The sequence below is a fragment of the Ambystoma mexicanum genome, chromosome 11, assembly GCF_040938575.1.
Source record: "Ambystoma mexicanum isolate Mex_15411 chromosome 11, UKY_AmexF1_1, whole genome shotgun sequence".
Taxonomy (NCBI): Eukaryota; Metazoa; Chordata; class Amphibia; order Caudata; family Ambystomatidae; genus Ambystoma; species Ambystoma mexicanum.
Window position 1 is genome coordinate 834,060,456 of NC_090934.1, and position 15,993 is coordinate 834,076,448.

The following is a 15,993-nucleotide window of genomic DNA, read 5'->3' on the forward strand; positions in this document are numbered from 1 at the left end:
GATTGAACCTCTGTTACTTCGTGTTGTCTTACTTCCAAGGTGAGCACGTTGACATTGAGCTATCGTCCCAGGCTGTTGCCATTATTGCGTGCTGTCACCACACCCTACTCCCAGTATAGTCCCTGGGCTCCCCCACCTGCTCCCATCAGTCACTGGGCTCCCTCATCCCACCCCTACCCAGTCCCTGAGCTCTCCGCACCCCATCACACACCATGGGCTTTCCCCACCCTGCTCCCACCATTATCCCATTGTTGCCGCCCATCCTGTTCCCACCACAGTCCCTGGGCTCCCCCATCCCGTTCCCAACACAGTCCGAGGGCCAGTGGCCGCTGGTGAATTTTTGAAGTGGAGGGAGGGGCATAACTATTTCCCCCAAAAATACCTAAGCGTCCAAGCGCAGTGATGGAGCCTGAACCAATCAAGTGGGGATTGGGGGGTTTCTCCCCGTGATTTCTTTTTAAAATGATGGATTAAAATGTTGCATTGTAGAGCTTACTATAAAAAAAGAAATGGGTAAATAGCCAAACAGTTTTCAATTGGTGCTGGGAGGAACAGGGGGCAGGCATGACATTTTTTACTGGACATCTATGATAAATGGCCGGTTGATTGAAGGCATTGACTTCACTGTGCGTTGGACCTGCAGCACGCTGTTCTACCTACCTCTATTGCTCCCACAACACCAGCCAGCCCCCCCTCCTAACAGCATTGCGAGCACAGGGCTCTTGCTGTCTACAGGGAGGCGGTGCCGCTGAGGAACACGTGACCTGCTCACGTGACTTGCAGAATCACTTCAAAAGTGCTGCGAAGCCGCCCGAGCGGCGTTGATTGAAGGCATTGACTTCACTGTGCGTTGGACCTGCAGCACGCTGTTCTACCTACCTCTATTGCTCCCACAACACCAGCCAGCCCCCCCTCCTAACAGCATTGCGAGCACAGGGCTCTTGCTGTCTACAGGGAGGCGGTGCCGCTGAGGAACACGTGACCTGCTCACGTGACTTGCAGAATCACTTCAAAAGTGCCGCGAAGCCGCCCGAGCGGCGTTGATTGAAGGCATTGACTTCACTGTGCGTTGGACCTGCAGCACGCTGTTCTACCTACCTCTATTGCTCCCACAACACCAGCCAGCCCCCCCTCCTAACAGCATTGCGAGCACAGGGCTCTTGCTGTCTACAGGGAGGCGGTGCCGCTGAGGAACACGTGACCTGCTCACGTGACTTGCAGAATCACTTCAAAAGTGCCGCGAAGCCGCCCGAGCGGCGTTGATTGAAGGCATTGACTTCACTGTGCGTTGGACCTGCAGCACGCTGTTCTACCTACCTCATTTGCTCCCACAACACCAGCCAGCCCCCCCTACTAACAGCATTGCGAGCACAGGGCTCTTGCTGTCTACAGGGAGGCGGTGCCGCTGAGGAACACGTGACCTGCTCACGTGACTTGCAGAATCACTTCAAAAGTGCCGCGAAGCCGCCCGAGCGGCGTTGATTGAAGGCATTGACTTCACTGTGCGTTGGACCTGCAGCACGCTGTTCTACCTACCTCTATTGCTCCCACAACACCAGCCAGCCCCCCCTCCTAACAGCATTGCGAGCACAGGGCTCTTGCTGTCTACAGGGAGGCGGTGCCGCTGAGGAACACGTGACCTGCTCACGTGACTTGCAGAATCACTTCAAAAGTGCCGCGAAGCCGCCCGAGCGGCGTTGATTGAAGGCATTGACTTCACTGTGCGTTGGACCTGCAGCACGCTGTTCTACCTACCTCATTTGCTCCCACAACACCAGCCAGCCCCCCCTACTAACAGCATTGCGAGCACAGGGCTCTTGCTGTCTACAGGGAGGCGGTGCCGCTGAGGAACACGTGACCTGCTCACGTGACTTGCAGAATCACTTCAAAAGTGCCGCGAAGCCACCCTCGCGGCGTAAGCCCTGGCGGCAGAAGGGCTGGTGCTGTTTGGCTGTTCGGCGTGGACGGCGATTCCCAATTAGTAAGCCTTCTTGACTCCTAGACTTACCAATCTGCCTGGCCGCTTTCTTGGTATCGACATAATATCATTTACAAAGCTACTGTCTTTGACTATTTTTAATTTTTCAAATAATAGAAATTTGTGCTCTTAGTGACAGCGGAGCTGCAGACTAACAACACTCATACTGACTGCTATATTTTTCATCCGGCCACACTCATACTCAGGCTAACCAGATTAAGGATAAACACAACAATCTATTTTTTGGGAAAGTTGGCGGCAAAGATTTGTTTTTATAACGCTATTTCAGTGCTTAAATACTGCTTTTATTTAATCTTATGATGAGATCCGGTTTGCGCAACCAAAAAGGCCCGCTATTTTTATCAGATGCTATTTTAGTTGACCCGGCTCCACATGTTGACTCTACCTACACCATGGCCAAGGGTAGATTATCTAATACTGTGTCCACAATCACTTCTAAGTCTCTCTGTATTGTCCCATCTTCGGTGGAATCTACCCTTCCTTCAAATAATGCCATGTCTTGTAGCCTCACTTCGATAAAGCCTATTACTTTAAACACCCTGGAATCTAGTCTTCCACTAGTCACTCATAAAGCTATGATCCATAACTCTGAGACTACAGATGTTACTACCAGTGTTCATGCAGCAGGCGACATTGTAGTACATAAAACTCCTAGAAAACCTAAACTATACCAACAAGTACTTGGGCAGACATACATGGACAAATACATCTTAAAAGCAACCTCAAACAGTACAGAAATAAAACTTCCCAAAGTTTATAGAGGCAACGCTATGCTAGATCACTCGGCAATGTCTACACAAGCTTTCTTCGGTGGAAATAATAATATCACTGATCTTAGCATAATTGAGTGTGCGGATAAAGCGATGAATCTGCCATATACTACTGGAATTCCGGACATCTCTAGATCCTCTTCTCAAGAGCCAGTGGCTGACAACACACCCACCGCCCTAACTAACATCATTGAAGATATTGAAAACAACATAGCGGACTATGATCCGGACTTAGACCCTGTGTCCATCAATCGGAACCAAGTAAATCCTCCACAATTACACCATACATTAAAAGATGTGGATGAACGGATCCGACTGACGCATCCGACAGTCTCAGCCTTAAACGTTGTACTGAGCTCCTTTGTTGAGCTATATGACAATGTTTGGTCCGAGCTTAAATCTGTCAAAACTGCAATGACAGAACTTAATCTGAAAATTGACTGTATTGGTACAGATATCTTAGTGGATCTTAATAATAAAGTGGATTGGATCGGCACCGAGATATCCCAGAGGCGGCCGGTGCAAGTACCACAGGGCGAAAGCTCTTTAACCCTCCCTAGTCAAACAGCCATTGTCAATACCCAAATTATAGAGATATCGGATAACAACTTGCCAGTGGAATCTTCTAATAATGCTGTTGCTCATGATCAGGGTCTTCCAGCAATTTCTGCTGGTCTTGGTACTCTTGCCATCTCCACAGGCATATTGGCCGACCCTATTCAAAGTTTGCCCAACTTGATTCCCAATCCGGGTCAATCTAACTTTATTTGGTCCCCATTTACTATAGTAAATGCCATTAATAAAGAAATTCCCTCTGAACAAACTAAGCTCACTTTATTGGCTAATCCCTGCAATACTGTTGAGGACCTATCGAATACTACAAAACCTATTCAGTCGATAGAGCCCAGTCCTATAACAAGCTTGATTCCAACTCAGGTTCTTAAATGTACACAAGATAGTGCTACTGTTATGTACAAAGGGAGGCTTTCACATAACCAGTAGTTTAAAGGTAAAGAACCTTTTATTTGCAAGTTGATGACATAAGACGACCCCCAGCAGGAGGAGTACAATCTTCCCACTAAGGCCCTGCTTCTTCACTGGCTCTCCTTGGAACCCTGCTACATAAGATGCAGTTCTATGTTCTATAGTATCTAAGTGACAATAGACATAGTGAAGGAAATATTATACACTCATGGTTTAACAGGTAAACATTGGAAACACTGCACATCCTAACACCTCTCCTCCTTAAACATAACAAGTAACTGTGTGGGTGAGGACCCACTAAAATTGAAACCTGTAAAACACATATTGAACAACTGAAATTGAAACCTGTAAAATAAATATTATACACTCGTGGTTTAACAGGTAAAACATTGGATGCGCTGCAAGTCCTGGCACAAATCAAGAGCATAGATATATGACATCTAGTGGTTGATTAGGTAGAGTCACAAGAAAGTCCCTGTCTCCAACTAACTGAAGACAAATTAACATTGAAACGGAAAAGCCACCCTTTCCTTATTCCAAATAGCTCCTCCTTTGACCAACACTGACGAACCCAAGTCTTTCACAACTTGCTTGGGTTCAGAAAACAACGAGGCTCCTTTACGAACTTTGGTGGGGAGCTTGACTTTAATCCAATCACCCTCTTTGACCTTGAGTTCCCTACAACAATTCTTCTGATCATACCTCTCCTTGGATCTAACTCCAGCTTCAAAAATTCTCCTTTTTACACTCTCTAGATCCACATCCACCATTTTTGATTTGCCCATCCAACCTGGACATAAATGAGTATTTGGTTTTCTTCCTCTCAAGATCTCAAATGGACTCACGCCTGTGACACTATGGGTAGTTAGCCTATACTGGAACGTGCGTTCCATCACTGTTCTCACCCAATCTCCTCCAGTAGCCACCGCTATCCTAATAGCCTCCATCAGAGTCCTATTAAATCGTTCCACACACCCATTACTCTGGGGATGATATAAAGAAGTATTCACCTGCTCAATCCCATGATTCTCTAAGAATTCTTTAAACTCTCTGGAAACAAGTTGGGTCCCATTGTCAGACAAACACTTTCTTGGAAACCCTTCTCTCCAAAACAGTTGTTCCAAAAATCTGATTATACTACTACTGGATATGTCCTTGAGTACACATACCTCCGGCCATTTTGATAATAAATCTATGACTACTAATAGGTAGCTATCTCTGCCACCACCAATATTAAATGGACCGAGGAGATCCAACGCAATTTCGTCCCAAGGGACACGCGGGGACTCCCTCACTACCATGGGAACTTTTTGCACTTTCAAGCCTTTGTTTCCCTCAATACATTCCACACAGTCTTTGACTTGTTCCTCTATGTCCTTGTCGATACCAGGCCACCAAAATTCAGACCTCACAAGTCCCTTCGTCCTGGCCAGACCTAAATGCCCAACATGGGCCAACTCCAAGACAGACTTCCTCATACCGACTGGCACAACCATCTGGTGACCCTTGTATAAATAACCATCCTGAATCCATAGCTCCTCCCTCACTTTGGCAAAACCATTCATCTCGCCCCTGTGGCTCTTAATTTTACCTTCTGCAACCAGAGCAAGTACTCCTTGATATACAACATCCTCCGTGCAAGACACATCCCACTCACTTTTCTTTAATGTTTCATGCACCTGGAATATTTCTGCACTCTCCTCTGAACTTGTAAAGTCACTATCGTCAGAAATTTCCCTCTGGACAGATCTAGACAAGGCGTCTGCAACCACATTAACCTCCCCCTTTACGTGGAGCATGGTATACTGTAACCCTTGCAATGCCGTGACCCATTTCATAATGCGTCTTGACACTCCCTCCAAACCACCTTTTGTAAAAATTCCAACCAAGGGTTTATGGTCAGTGCAAATGGTGAAACTCCTCCCCCACAAGAATCTTTTAAATTTCTCGACACCCCAAACGCATGCTAGAGCCTCCTTCTCAATAACTGAATATCTAGATTCTGGGCCCTTCAAAGACCTGGACGCAAAAGCCACAGTCTGTAAACCTGTCTGATCCTCCTGCATCAGAACAGCCCCAACACCATAATCACTGGCATCAACAAAAAGCAATGTGGGTTTACTTTCCTCAAATATTTTCAAAATGGGAGCATTGACAATAGCCTCTTTTATCATCAAAAATTCTTTCTTGCACCGGTCACACCATTTAAAAACGACTCCCTTGCGAGTGAGAAATCTCATATTCCTCGACATTTCTGCTAACCCCTTGACAAATTTGCCGTAAAACTCCACCAGTCCCAAAAATGATAGTATGTCCCCTTTAGACTTAGGCTCCTCCATTCTTTTTATGGCCTCAATAGCCTCCTCCTTGGGTCTAACCCCTTCCCCAGTGATCTCATGACCCAGGTACACCACTTTGTTGGCTTTAAAAGTACATTTTTCCAAGGCAACGGTGAGGCCTGCCTCCTTCAAAATATCCAAAACTCTTTTCAAACGAACATCATGCTCCTTCTCATCGCTCCCACATACAAGAACATCATCCTGATAACACATCACCCCTTTTTCACCCCCAAGTAATTTATGCATAATACTCTGAAACACACTTGCGGCTGAGACCAAACCAAATGGCATGCGAACACACCTGAACAATCCAATCGGGGTGATGAAGGCGGTGAGATCCCTGGAATTAGGGTGCAATTCAACCTGATGGTAGGCCGATTTAAGATCTAGTATGGAGAACACTTTTGACCCAGCTACTCCCACCATCAGATCATCTATTCGGGGAAGGGGAAACCTGTCTGCCACAACCATGCTGTTTAGATGTCTAAGATCTATACAGAGCCTCAAAGACCCATTGCCTTTTCTGACTACAACTATAGGACTGACCCATTCAGATGCTTCTATCTTTTCAATGACACCATCTCTTTCCATTCTCTTGAGTTCTTCCTCTACATCTCCTCTAAGAGCAAGAGGAATAGTTCGCAGTTTTGCAATCTTAGGGACAGCTCCTTTCTTTAGGCGAATTACATGTACAAAGCCCTTGAGACACCCCAATTTCCCAGATAACGTGGTTTGCATCTCTGTGGGCTCTCCTCCCGCAACAGACATTACCTGCTCGGGATGACTTGCCTCAAGCCTTATCTTCAATTCAGCTTGATCACTCCATGACAACAATTCACCCCCTCTGTTGGTAACATACACACAACCTTTGGCCTTCCTGTCCTTAAACTGTAATTCAGCATCAAAGCAACCTATAATATCTATGGGAACATCTCCATAAGCATTTGCTTTAACAGTATTTTCCCACAGAGTACAACTATCGAATTTGTTCCTCCACACTTCCGCACTTATCAAGGTGTAGTCAGCACCACTATCCATTAGCATGCGTACGGGTACACCTCGAATTACAACCTCAGCATAAGGTTTCTGCATTTTCACTCTGCCATTGACAGCATTCACTGTAAATACCACTTCTCTGCCATCCTCACAATATGACTCATCTTCATAACTTGCACTTATTTCATGCACTTGATTTGACCCAGCATTAAAATTTCTACAACATCGGGCAATGTGCCCTCTCACACCACACTCATTGCATATGATATGAATAGCAAAGCAATCCTTATCAGAGGCTATATGCGACAAGCTTCCACATCTAAAGCATCTTCTCCCTGGAAAACCTCTGGATTGTCCTGAATCCCTAACCATCTTGAAAGAATTCATGTCTTTGGGAATCCCTCTGCTATCTTTTGCAGGAACCCATTGACGCCATCCTCTGCCAGTTGCCGGTCTGTTCTCTTCGCTCCTTTTAGCATTCTGCGAGGCGCGTCTTGGATTCCACGTACTCTGCCTCTGAACAACCTTTGACACCTTCAGCACTGAACCCTGACTCTCATCCAACTTGGGTTTACCATTGTTCACAGTATCCGATTGAAGAACTTCAATGCACTTATCTGTGTGTTCCACCATTTTCGCTATCTCAATTGCTCGATCCAAAGTGGGGTTCCTCTCTTTCCATAGTTCTTTCCTAATACTGTCATTGGAACATTTAATCATTAGCTGGTCTCTCAAGTGCTCATCCTGACAGTGAGTGAATTTGCATTTCACTGCTAAGCCCCTTAAAGCCGTGACAAAATCCTCGATACTTTCCCCATTCTTCTGCTCTCTCGTGGCAAATTTATATCTTTCCAATATAATGTTCTCCTCCACTCTAAAATGCCTGTCCAGTTTGGCTAATGTCCTTTCATATGGACCAGCATCCAAAATGTCAGAAGGCTCCGGCAATCTCTTTAAGACCTCTTGGCCTGCAGTTCCCAAACAGTGAAATAGCAATGCCTCCTTGCGCTCATTGGAGTAGTTGGCACCAAACACTGCTAAGGCATATTTGCTGAATCCTTCCTTCCAGTCTTCCCATCTAACCCTGGGTTCACCTGGCACTGCCAGAAAAAACACAGGAGCAGGCACATTTGCCATGTCTCAAAGTTGCAGAATAGAATAACAAGCTTGCAATTCTGGTTTAACCAATAGAGCTCCCACCCAATCAGGTAGGTGACACTAATTAAAAGATAGCTGCTTGGTTATGTACTCACCCTGGAGCGCCTCACCAGGGTCATCGGCGGCGACTCCTTTCTCAACCTTGCTCAGTGTGGGGCCAGGGTGTCCAATGGCCGCTCAGAAAACACACAACCCAAAATCCAATTATAAAAGTGCCAAAGCCGTGTCTTTGCCAGCCCAGTCTCCACAAGTTCAACAAAATTGCAGGGGTCCAATTCCAGCTCCCACAGACCACGGAGCCTCCAGGGGTTTTCCTCTGGCGCTAGCAATGTCCCTCCGGTGGATGCCACACACTGGATGTCAGGCCGTCAATAATCCACTGAAAAAGGCCCTCCCTCAGGCAAGTCAGGCTGGCTCCGCTCCACAGCCAGCACACTAGATCTGTAGAAAAGGCGCTGGGGGTCGTCCTCCGGGTCCCAATCCCATCCTCGTCGCCAAATGTTATGTACAAAGGGAGGCTTTCACATAACCAGTAGTTTAAAGGTAAAGAACCTTTTATTTGCAAGTTGATGACATAAGACGACCCCCAGCAGGAGGAGTACAATCTTCCCACTAAGGCCCTGCTTCTTCACTGGCTCTCCTTGGAACCCTGCTACATAAGATGCAGTTCTATGTTCTATAGTATCTAAGTGACAATAGACATAGTGAAGGAAATATTATACACTCATGGTTTAACAGGTAAACATTGGAAACACTGCACATCCTAACAGCTACTAAGCACCGAGTTCCCAAGAAAACGACGGCCCCACGCAAAACGCGCCATATCAAGCGGAAATTGGCTACAAAGCAAACCAATCTACTCTTCACCAAATCCTCTGCAAAGGTCTTTACTTCCTTGAATACTGCCTCTCTCTCTAAGGGTAAATCAACGAATGTCTTTGAGCCTCCAATGACCAAATTGGTTGATTCTATGGCTCAAACCGATAGTTGTATCCCTCCAGTTACTCATGTTTCTGACATGTGGTCAGGAATCCCTCCAAAATCCTGTTTGGCCCCCTCAAAACAGCCTATAAGTGAAACCCTATACGCTTCTCCTATTTTAAAACTGTGCCCTCTGGTGCCACTTCAACATGGATGTGGTACAGGCAAATTTAGGTCCAGTGAGCAAACTCTAATGGTTCCGATGGCTGCACAATCTGTAAACCCCAACAAACTACAACCTGGAGTTGATACTAGCAAATTTAAAACCTATGAAACAGCTCTGTTGACTTCTGGCGAGACTCAAGCTAGTGGTATTGGCAACTCCAAGATCCGAGAAGAACTTCCCATGGTCCCGGCAATCCCACATGGTGTAAATCATACTAAATTACATCAGGGGTGTGGTACTGGAAAATTTACAACCTTTGAAGTAACTCCTCTGCCTCGGGTTGTGACTCAAGCTACCGATCTAAATTACTCACAGAGCTTGTCGGTCTTAAGGCCTCATCAAATCCCGGCAAATTGGGGTCCCATTCAGTTGCAACCTCCTACGAATACAATACCTAATCAGCCCCTGATCCCTGCTCTTCCTTTGGATCTGGGATTGGAGAGGGGTTTCTCTCAGGATATTAACAATCTGCCTGTCTCTACCCACCCCACAATCTCTGCTGGGATTCGCAACCTGGTGGATCGCCTATATAAACCACAGGCCAGACCTTTGCCCCCTGCTGCGGTCAAACATCTTGATATAATCATGAAGGGTTCTCAAAACCTACCAGCGGACACTTTAACACGCCAAGAATGTACGAATAATAAGAAACCCAATCCTTTACACTGGATAAAGATTCAAAGTCTGCTGAAATTGGAAGAGCCTGTTTGTTTGAATCGTTGTAATGTATTATCTATTTTTTCTGAAATCCCAGCCCTCGCTCTCATTTCCTCTAAAGATATTGACAGAGTGGCCTTTCTGGATTGTAACTCTTTGGATATGAGCATGATTCTCCTTGCGTCACCACTTGTCAAAGAACTGATTCTTACCCAAAAAGACTCTCTGAAGGAATTGGGATTCAGAGTTGAAGCGGCCTCAGCATGGGAAATGTCGACCAATGGGCCCTCTTTTTCACAATCAGTAGTTAAACCAATAGGGGCCCATGCAGGTGGCCAGGATACCCTCCCCATACCAATAACCTCATTGAATCAACAAAACAAAGATGTTGACTGGGCCGCCATCATCTCCACCCTGTGGCAAAAACTTGTGCCCTAGGCTTATCCCCCCAAATCTGACCTTAGATTCTCAGTCGACGCTTTGTATAAAGTCTTGGAACTCCAGAGGCAATCAACACCTATTCTCGAATTTGGAGTGCCTACACCTGTTGAGAGATGCAAATGTTTTATGTATTCAAGAGACTTGGATGACCTCAGCCCCTTGTTTAGATGGTTTTCAAATTTTCGATCAGCCGGCCCAATATAATCTGAGGGGTAGACCGTCGGGTGGTCTACTGGTGGCAGTAGATAACTGCTCTGGGCTATCCGGCAAGGTTCTTTTGGGTCTTCTCTATGGGGCATTGGGGGTAGCTCTTAATTCGAGTATCGGCCATCTAAAATTACTAATTATTAACATCTATTGGCACACAGGGGTAGGTGAAGTTAGGCTGTTTGTGTCTCTAATCTCGCAGATTATTTTGGAGTGGGTGCTGGCTAATGACTCAGGACATGTACTACTAGCTGGGGATTTGAACTGTGATTGTTTATTCGACTATTCACCATGGGCATTATGTGAGATGTATCCCTTTGACCGATGTGACAAAAGGAAAAAACTGGCTAGTCAAACTTGGTATACTGAATTGGGCAATCTAGGTTTACAACCTCTGCGTGACCTCTCACAACCCTCGTCAAACCCTATTAGTTATACCTGGCGGCGGGGGACTTCCACCTCCATGCTCGATTACATCTTTGTGGACGATTATCTCCTTACAAGATGTTCGAAGTTTGAAATCTTCCTGAACTCCTGGAGTGACCATGGTATATTAACGGCAACTTTTAACATCTGCCTGACAAAGGGGCGGCTGTGCCATCCGATCGGGGTCTCTCCAAATTTATCAGGATCTGCTATTCGCTGGTCCCCAAAAAATATTGAAACTTTGAATGGTAAACTGTGGGATATGCTTAACAAGACTACTCTTGATTGGAAATTGGCAACATTTAATTCTGCAATGGTTACTACCCTGATACAAGCGGCAGTAGATGATATTGGCACTAGCTCTGTAAGCCGAACTCCAATTACTAGGCATTCACATCAATATAACTCTGAGGTGGCAGCAGCAAAAACTATTAAGAATAAAAATATTAGGAAATTACAAGCTGCAATAACCGACCAGCCCACTCGCCTATTCCTTATTAAGAAGGTTAAACAAGCCCACAAGAACTACTGTAAAACAATTAAACATCAGTTATTACAACAGGATTCGGAATTAATGTTACAGGTTATCATGAAGGCTAAGGTGGGAGCCTTCTGGCAGATCGTTAATGGGCAAGATGGTAATCAGGCCATTGCTGAACTTAATCCGATAGCGGAACAAGGTTGGCTAGAGTTTTACTCAAATAGATTTTCACCTAGCCCCCTAGCGACAATGTCCAGTTTTACTGACTATGATCCATTAGTCCCTCACCCTAAATGGGTTCCACCGTTAGAGATTGATATGATCCTGGAGTTAATTCGCAGGTGTAAGAGATCAAGAGCTCCTGGCCCGAATGGGTTAACGAACAATACCTTTAAAGCAGACCCGAATCTTTGGGCCAATCTCTTATGTATTGAGTTTCGGGATATCTTACAAACTGGGACATGTCCTATTTCTTGGTCCACTGCACATGTCATCCCGATCTTCAAATGCGGTAGTAGGTCCGATCCCAAAAACTATCGGCCTATCGCTCTGATAGATGCGGATTGTAAAATCTTCTCTGCTTTTCTTCTTTCACACTTAAGGGATTGGGAAAAAACTAGCCATCCCCTGAGCCCCTTTCAAACGGGCTTCCGTAATAACCACTCCACTAACATCAATGGACTGGTAGTTAAGTGTATTCAGGAGACCGCCTGGAACTCAACTAGGGGACCTATTTTTATGGCCTCAGTGGATCTCTCGGCAGCCTTTGATTGTGTTGACCGAAACAGGGTATGGCAAAAACTTTATGCTTGGGGTCTGCCAAGGGGCTTAATCAGCCTATTGGAGGGGGTTTATAACAATTCTACTGTCCGAATCCGGTTAAATAAAAAGGGGGACATGTCAGATGCTGTCCGTACTCATCGTGGGGTTAGACAAGGCTGTGTGCTAGCCCCTTGGGTGTTTAATCAATATGTTTCAGATGTAACTGAACACCTTGTGAAAGAGGGGCTATTAGCGCCGAGTATTGGCACTTTGAAGCTTATTTGGTTGGCTTATGCAGATGATTTTGTTTTATTTGATCTAACTAAGATGGGGTTACAGCGTTTGCTGGATGTATTCGCCAACTATGCCCAACTTAATGGCTCGAATATTAATCCCGCGAAAACCAAAATCCTTGCCCTATCTAAAGGGGTTGTTAGGAAGAAAACAAACCTCTGGAAGTTAGGAGGCACAACAGTAACCTGCTCCACTTCCCTTACTTACCTGGGCTATTATCTGGGAGCAAGTAGAGGTTCAAAAGGGCAGAACCTTCTTCTCCTGAATAAAGCTAAGGTATTGGCCAGTCAGGTCCTTAAAATTGACCGTAAATATGGTCGATTTTCCATTAGACCTGCTTTACTCTTTTTCGAGGGGAAAATCGCACCGAAATTGATTTATGGCCTAGAGTTTGGCACTCGGTTAACCATTGCCAAATTGGATGCTATTGAAGGGGACATATGGAGACGGGTCTTACTTATCCCCAATGCAGTACCCTTGGCTGCGATTCGCTTCGAGCTAGGCTATATCTCTTTAACAGCACGAGTTGATTGGAGAAAGCTTCTGCTTTATGCTAAACTTAAGGCCCCTACTGCCAACACGCTATATGAATTGGTTGGCAATAACATTCACCAATCTGGATTCCTATCTAAATTTGCTATGCTCTGTGAAAATATTTTGGCTAATATCAGTTCTGATCTAGAGCAACTAATCAGTAATCCCACTAAAACTAAAATGAAGTTGTGGGACTTTGATTGGTGCCGGACTGTGGATGCTTTTCATGCATATACTTCCATGTCACACTTGGCACATGAACATAAAAAAGAGGAACTCTCTCTTCAATTCTTAAGATCTTCCCAAATCGGGAACACAGACAAACACTACTCAGATTGCGGTGGAATATTCTACCTACTCTTGATACTAAACTGAGGTGGAAACAGATCACAGCGGCTAACAGTCTTTGTAGATTCTGCTACTTAATCCCTGAAACGGCTAAACACCTCATTTTGTTTTGTACTCATCTTAACGTCTTGAGAGACTCTTGTTTGAATGCCTTGAAATTACAATTTCTAGGTATCCCGATTGACCTAGTATGGCAACGCTGTCTGTGTATTGGAACAAGTAGGGAAGGTCTGGCCTTATCCAGTTTTATTCGTAACCTCCATCTTGAATAGATATGCCTGTTGTTACCATGCTGTCTCAAGATATAGGTAAAAGATATAGGTTAATCTGCTGCTATTTTGTTTGTTCTTACTATTCTATGATGATTCTCTGATTCCTCTGCTGTTAAATAATTCCAAAGTTTTTGTAATATCCTAAATATGTAATTGTGTATTTATTTTATGTGTTAGTGTTTTTTGTAAAGGTTTAATAAAAACATACACAAATAAAAAAAAAATTAAAAAAAAAAAAAAAATACCATCCCTATCCCCTGGGCCCCACTGGGCCTAACACAATCAACATGATTGTATGTATGCAAGGCATTGGGGTGTGAAGGGGGAAAGCATGGTATTTTTGACTAGACATCTATGAGAGAAATCCAGTATAAAAATACCATCCCTGTTCCCTGGGCTCCACAGCGCCTTAGAAGGAGAGCTGATTTTGGCAGGCGGGCAGGGGGATTGTGCAACAAAGGCATTTAGGCGTTTTTAAAATGCCTTTGTTGTACAACCTTCATTCCCACTCTATCCACCACTTGCCAAAATCAGCTCAACGGAGTGTAAAAAAAAAAAAACACATACACACACACAACACACGCACACATCAAAAATCAACATAAATGTACCTTCTGCAGAGGCTGTGCGTGGGTGCTGAAACACTACACTGCAGGCTGCTTTGTCCGTATGTGCGAGGTGGCGCAGGAGCTCTGCCTCGCACATACAGATATGCAGTGCCCCAGCCAGCATTTCCAATGAGCTATGCAAAGCTGGCGAAGCAAAACGCCCCAGCCTTGCATGGCTCAGAGAGCATGTGCGGCTGGGGCACTGAACAGAACTGTCAAAGGGAAATAGCGTTTCCCTTTGACAGTTCAGCCAGCCCAGGAGCACTCCCTCAGATGAAAAAAGCAGCTGAGGGAGTGCTCATTGTTTCAGTGGGCTGGCTCCTTAGCTCCTCCATAATGGGTGAGGGGGCCACTGGGTGGGCGCCCCAAACCCCTAGCCATTATGGATGAGCCGCCAGGCTCGGACTGACCTATAGGGTAATAGGGCAATGCATGTATCAAAAATGCAAAATGCTAGGGTGGGCCATTTAAAATTTTGACAATTGAGCAGTTAGTCATTTTGACCATTGTTGCTGAATAAATATTCTTTAAATATCACAATTTACATACATTTTAACACAAAGCACCCCCTTGGGTACTATTCAAACAGTCTGTGACTAAAGGAATGGATATCCATTTACAACAGCGAGCCACTTTTTCATTGGTGTCTACAGTTTCATGCTTCTGCCTGACCACGTGAGCCGCCCCAGCCATTTCTTCCAATCTAAAAAAAAAAACTAAAAAAAAAAAAAATCTTTTTTTGTTTTTTAGATTTCATGCTGGCCTCTCATGGCCCCCCAGGCATGCGGCTGCATTCCCCTGCAGGGCCACGCCCTACAGTTTGAATACCGCTGGCATAATAGTACTGACCGGTTTACTTGCAGGAGATAGGCTACAAAGGGTCAATAGGTTCTTCTGAAATAAGATTTATAGATTTTAATAGAGAATTTCCATGCTACATCATGAAATCAATAATTTAAAAATATAGTGTAAGAAACCATAATTCATTAATTCTACAATTTAGATTAGAATTACGAAACCTATGGCTCCAAGTTAAGCTTATTACTATATAGAAACAATCTCACTGAGCACTTACGTTTGCTTCTGTCTTTAGCCATACATGCATTTTTAACATCGCAATTGTGACAAATTGACTCCTGTCCCACACGAGTCCAAGGATGAGTAGAGGCTAAAGCACCTACTCAGCCCTCACACTTCTACAAACCAAGAGCAAACGCAATCATAAAAAGAAACAGGCTCACCTAAGAGATGTACTTCCTTTGCCTTTTGAGGTAACATGAGCTGAGAGAATGCTATACAGGTTTGAATGTGATCCAGTAGCAACCCAACGAGCAAAGTACAGCAGTCAAAATAAAGGAATGTGCAATCAAGGATCTATAAACTTATATATACTTGAAGTAAACACACCATCTCAACAATAACTAGACAACACTACAAAAAGAACACCTGTAGAAACAACACAGAACATAGAAGATATCAAGATGCAGCACTCTGGATGATAAGACGGGGAGAAAAGGCAATAAACACCACAATGTTCAAAAAGGATATTCTCTTGAGTTGCACAAAGGGG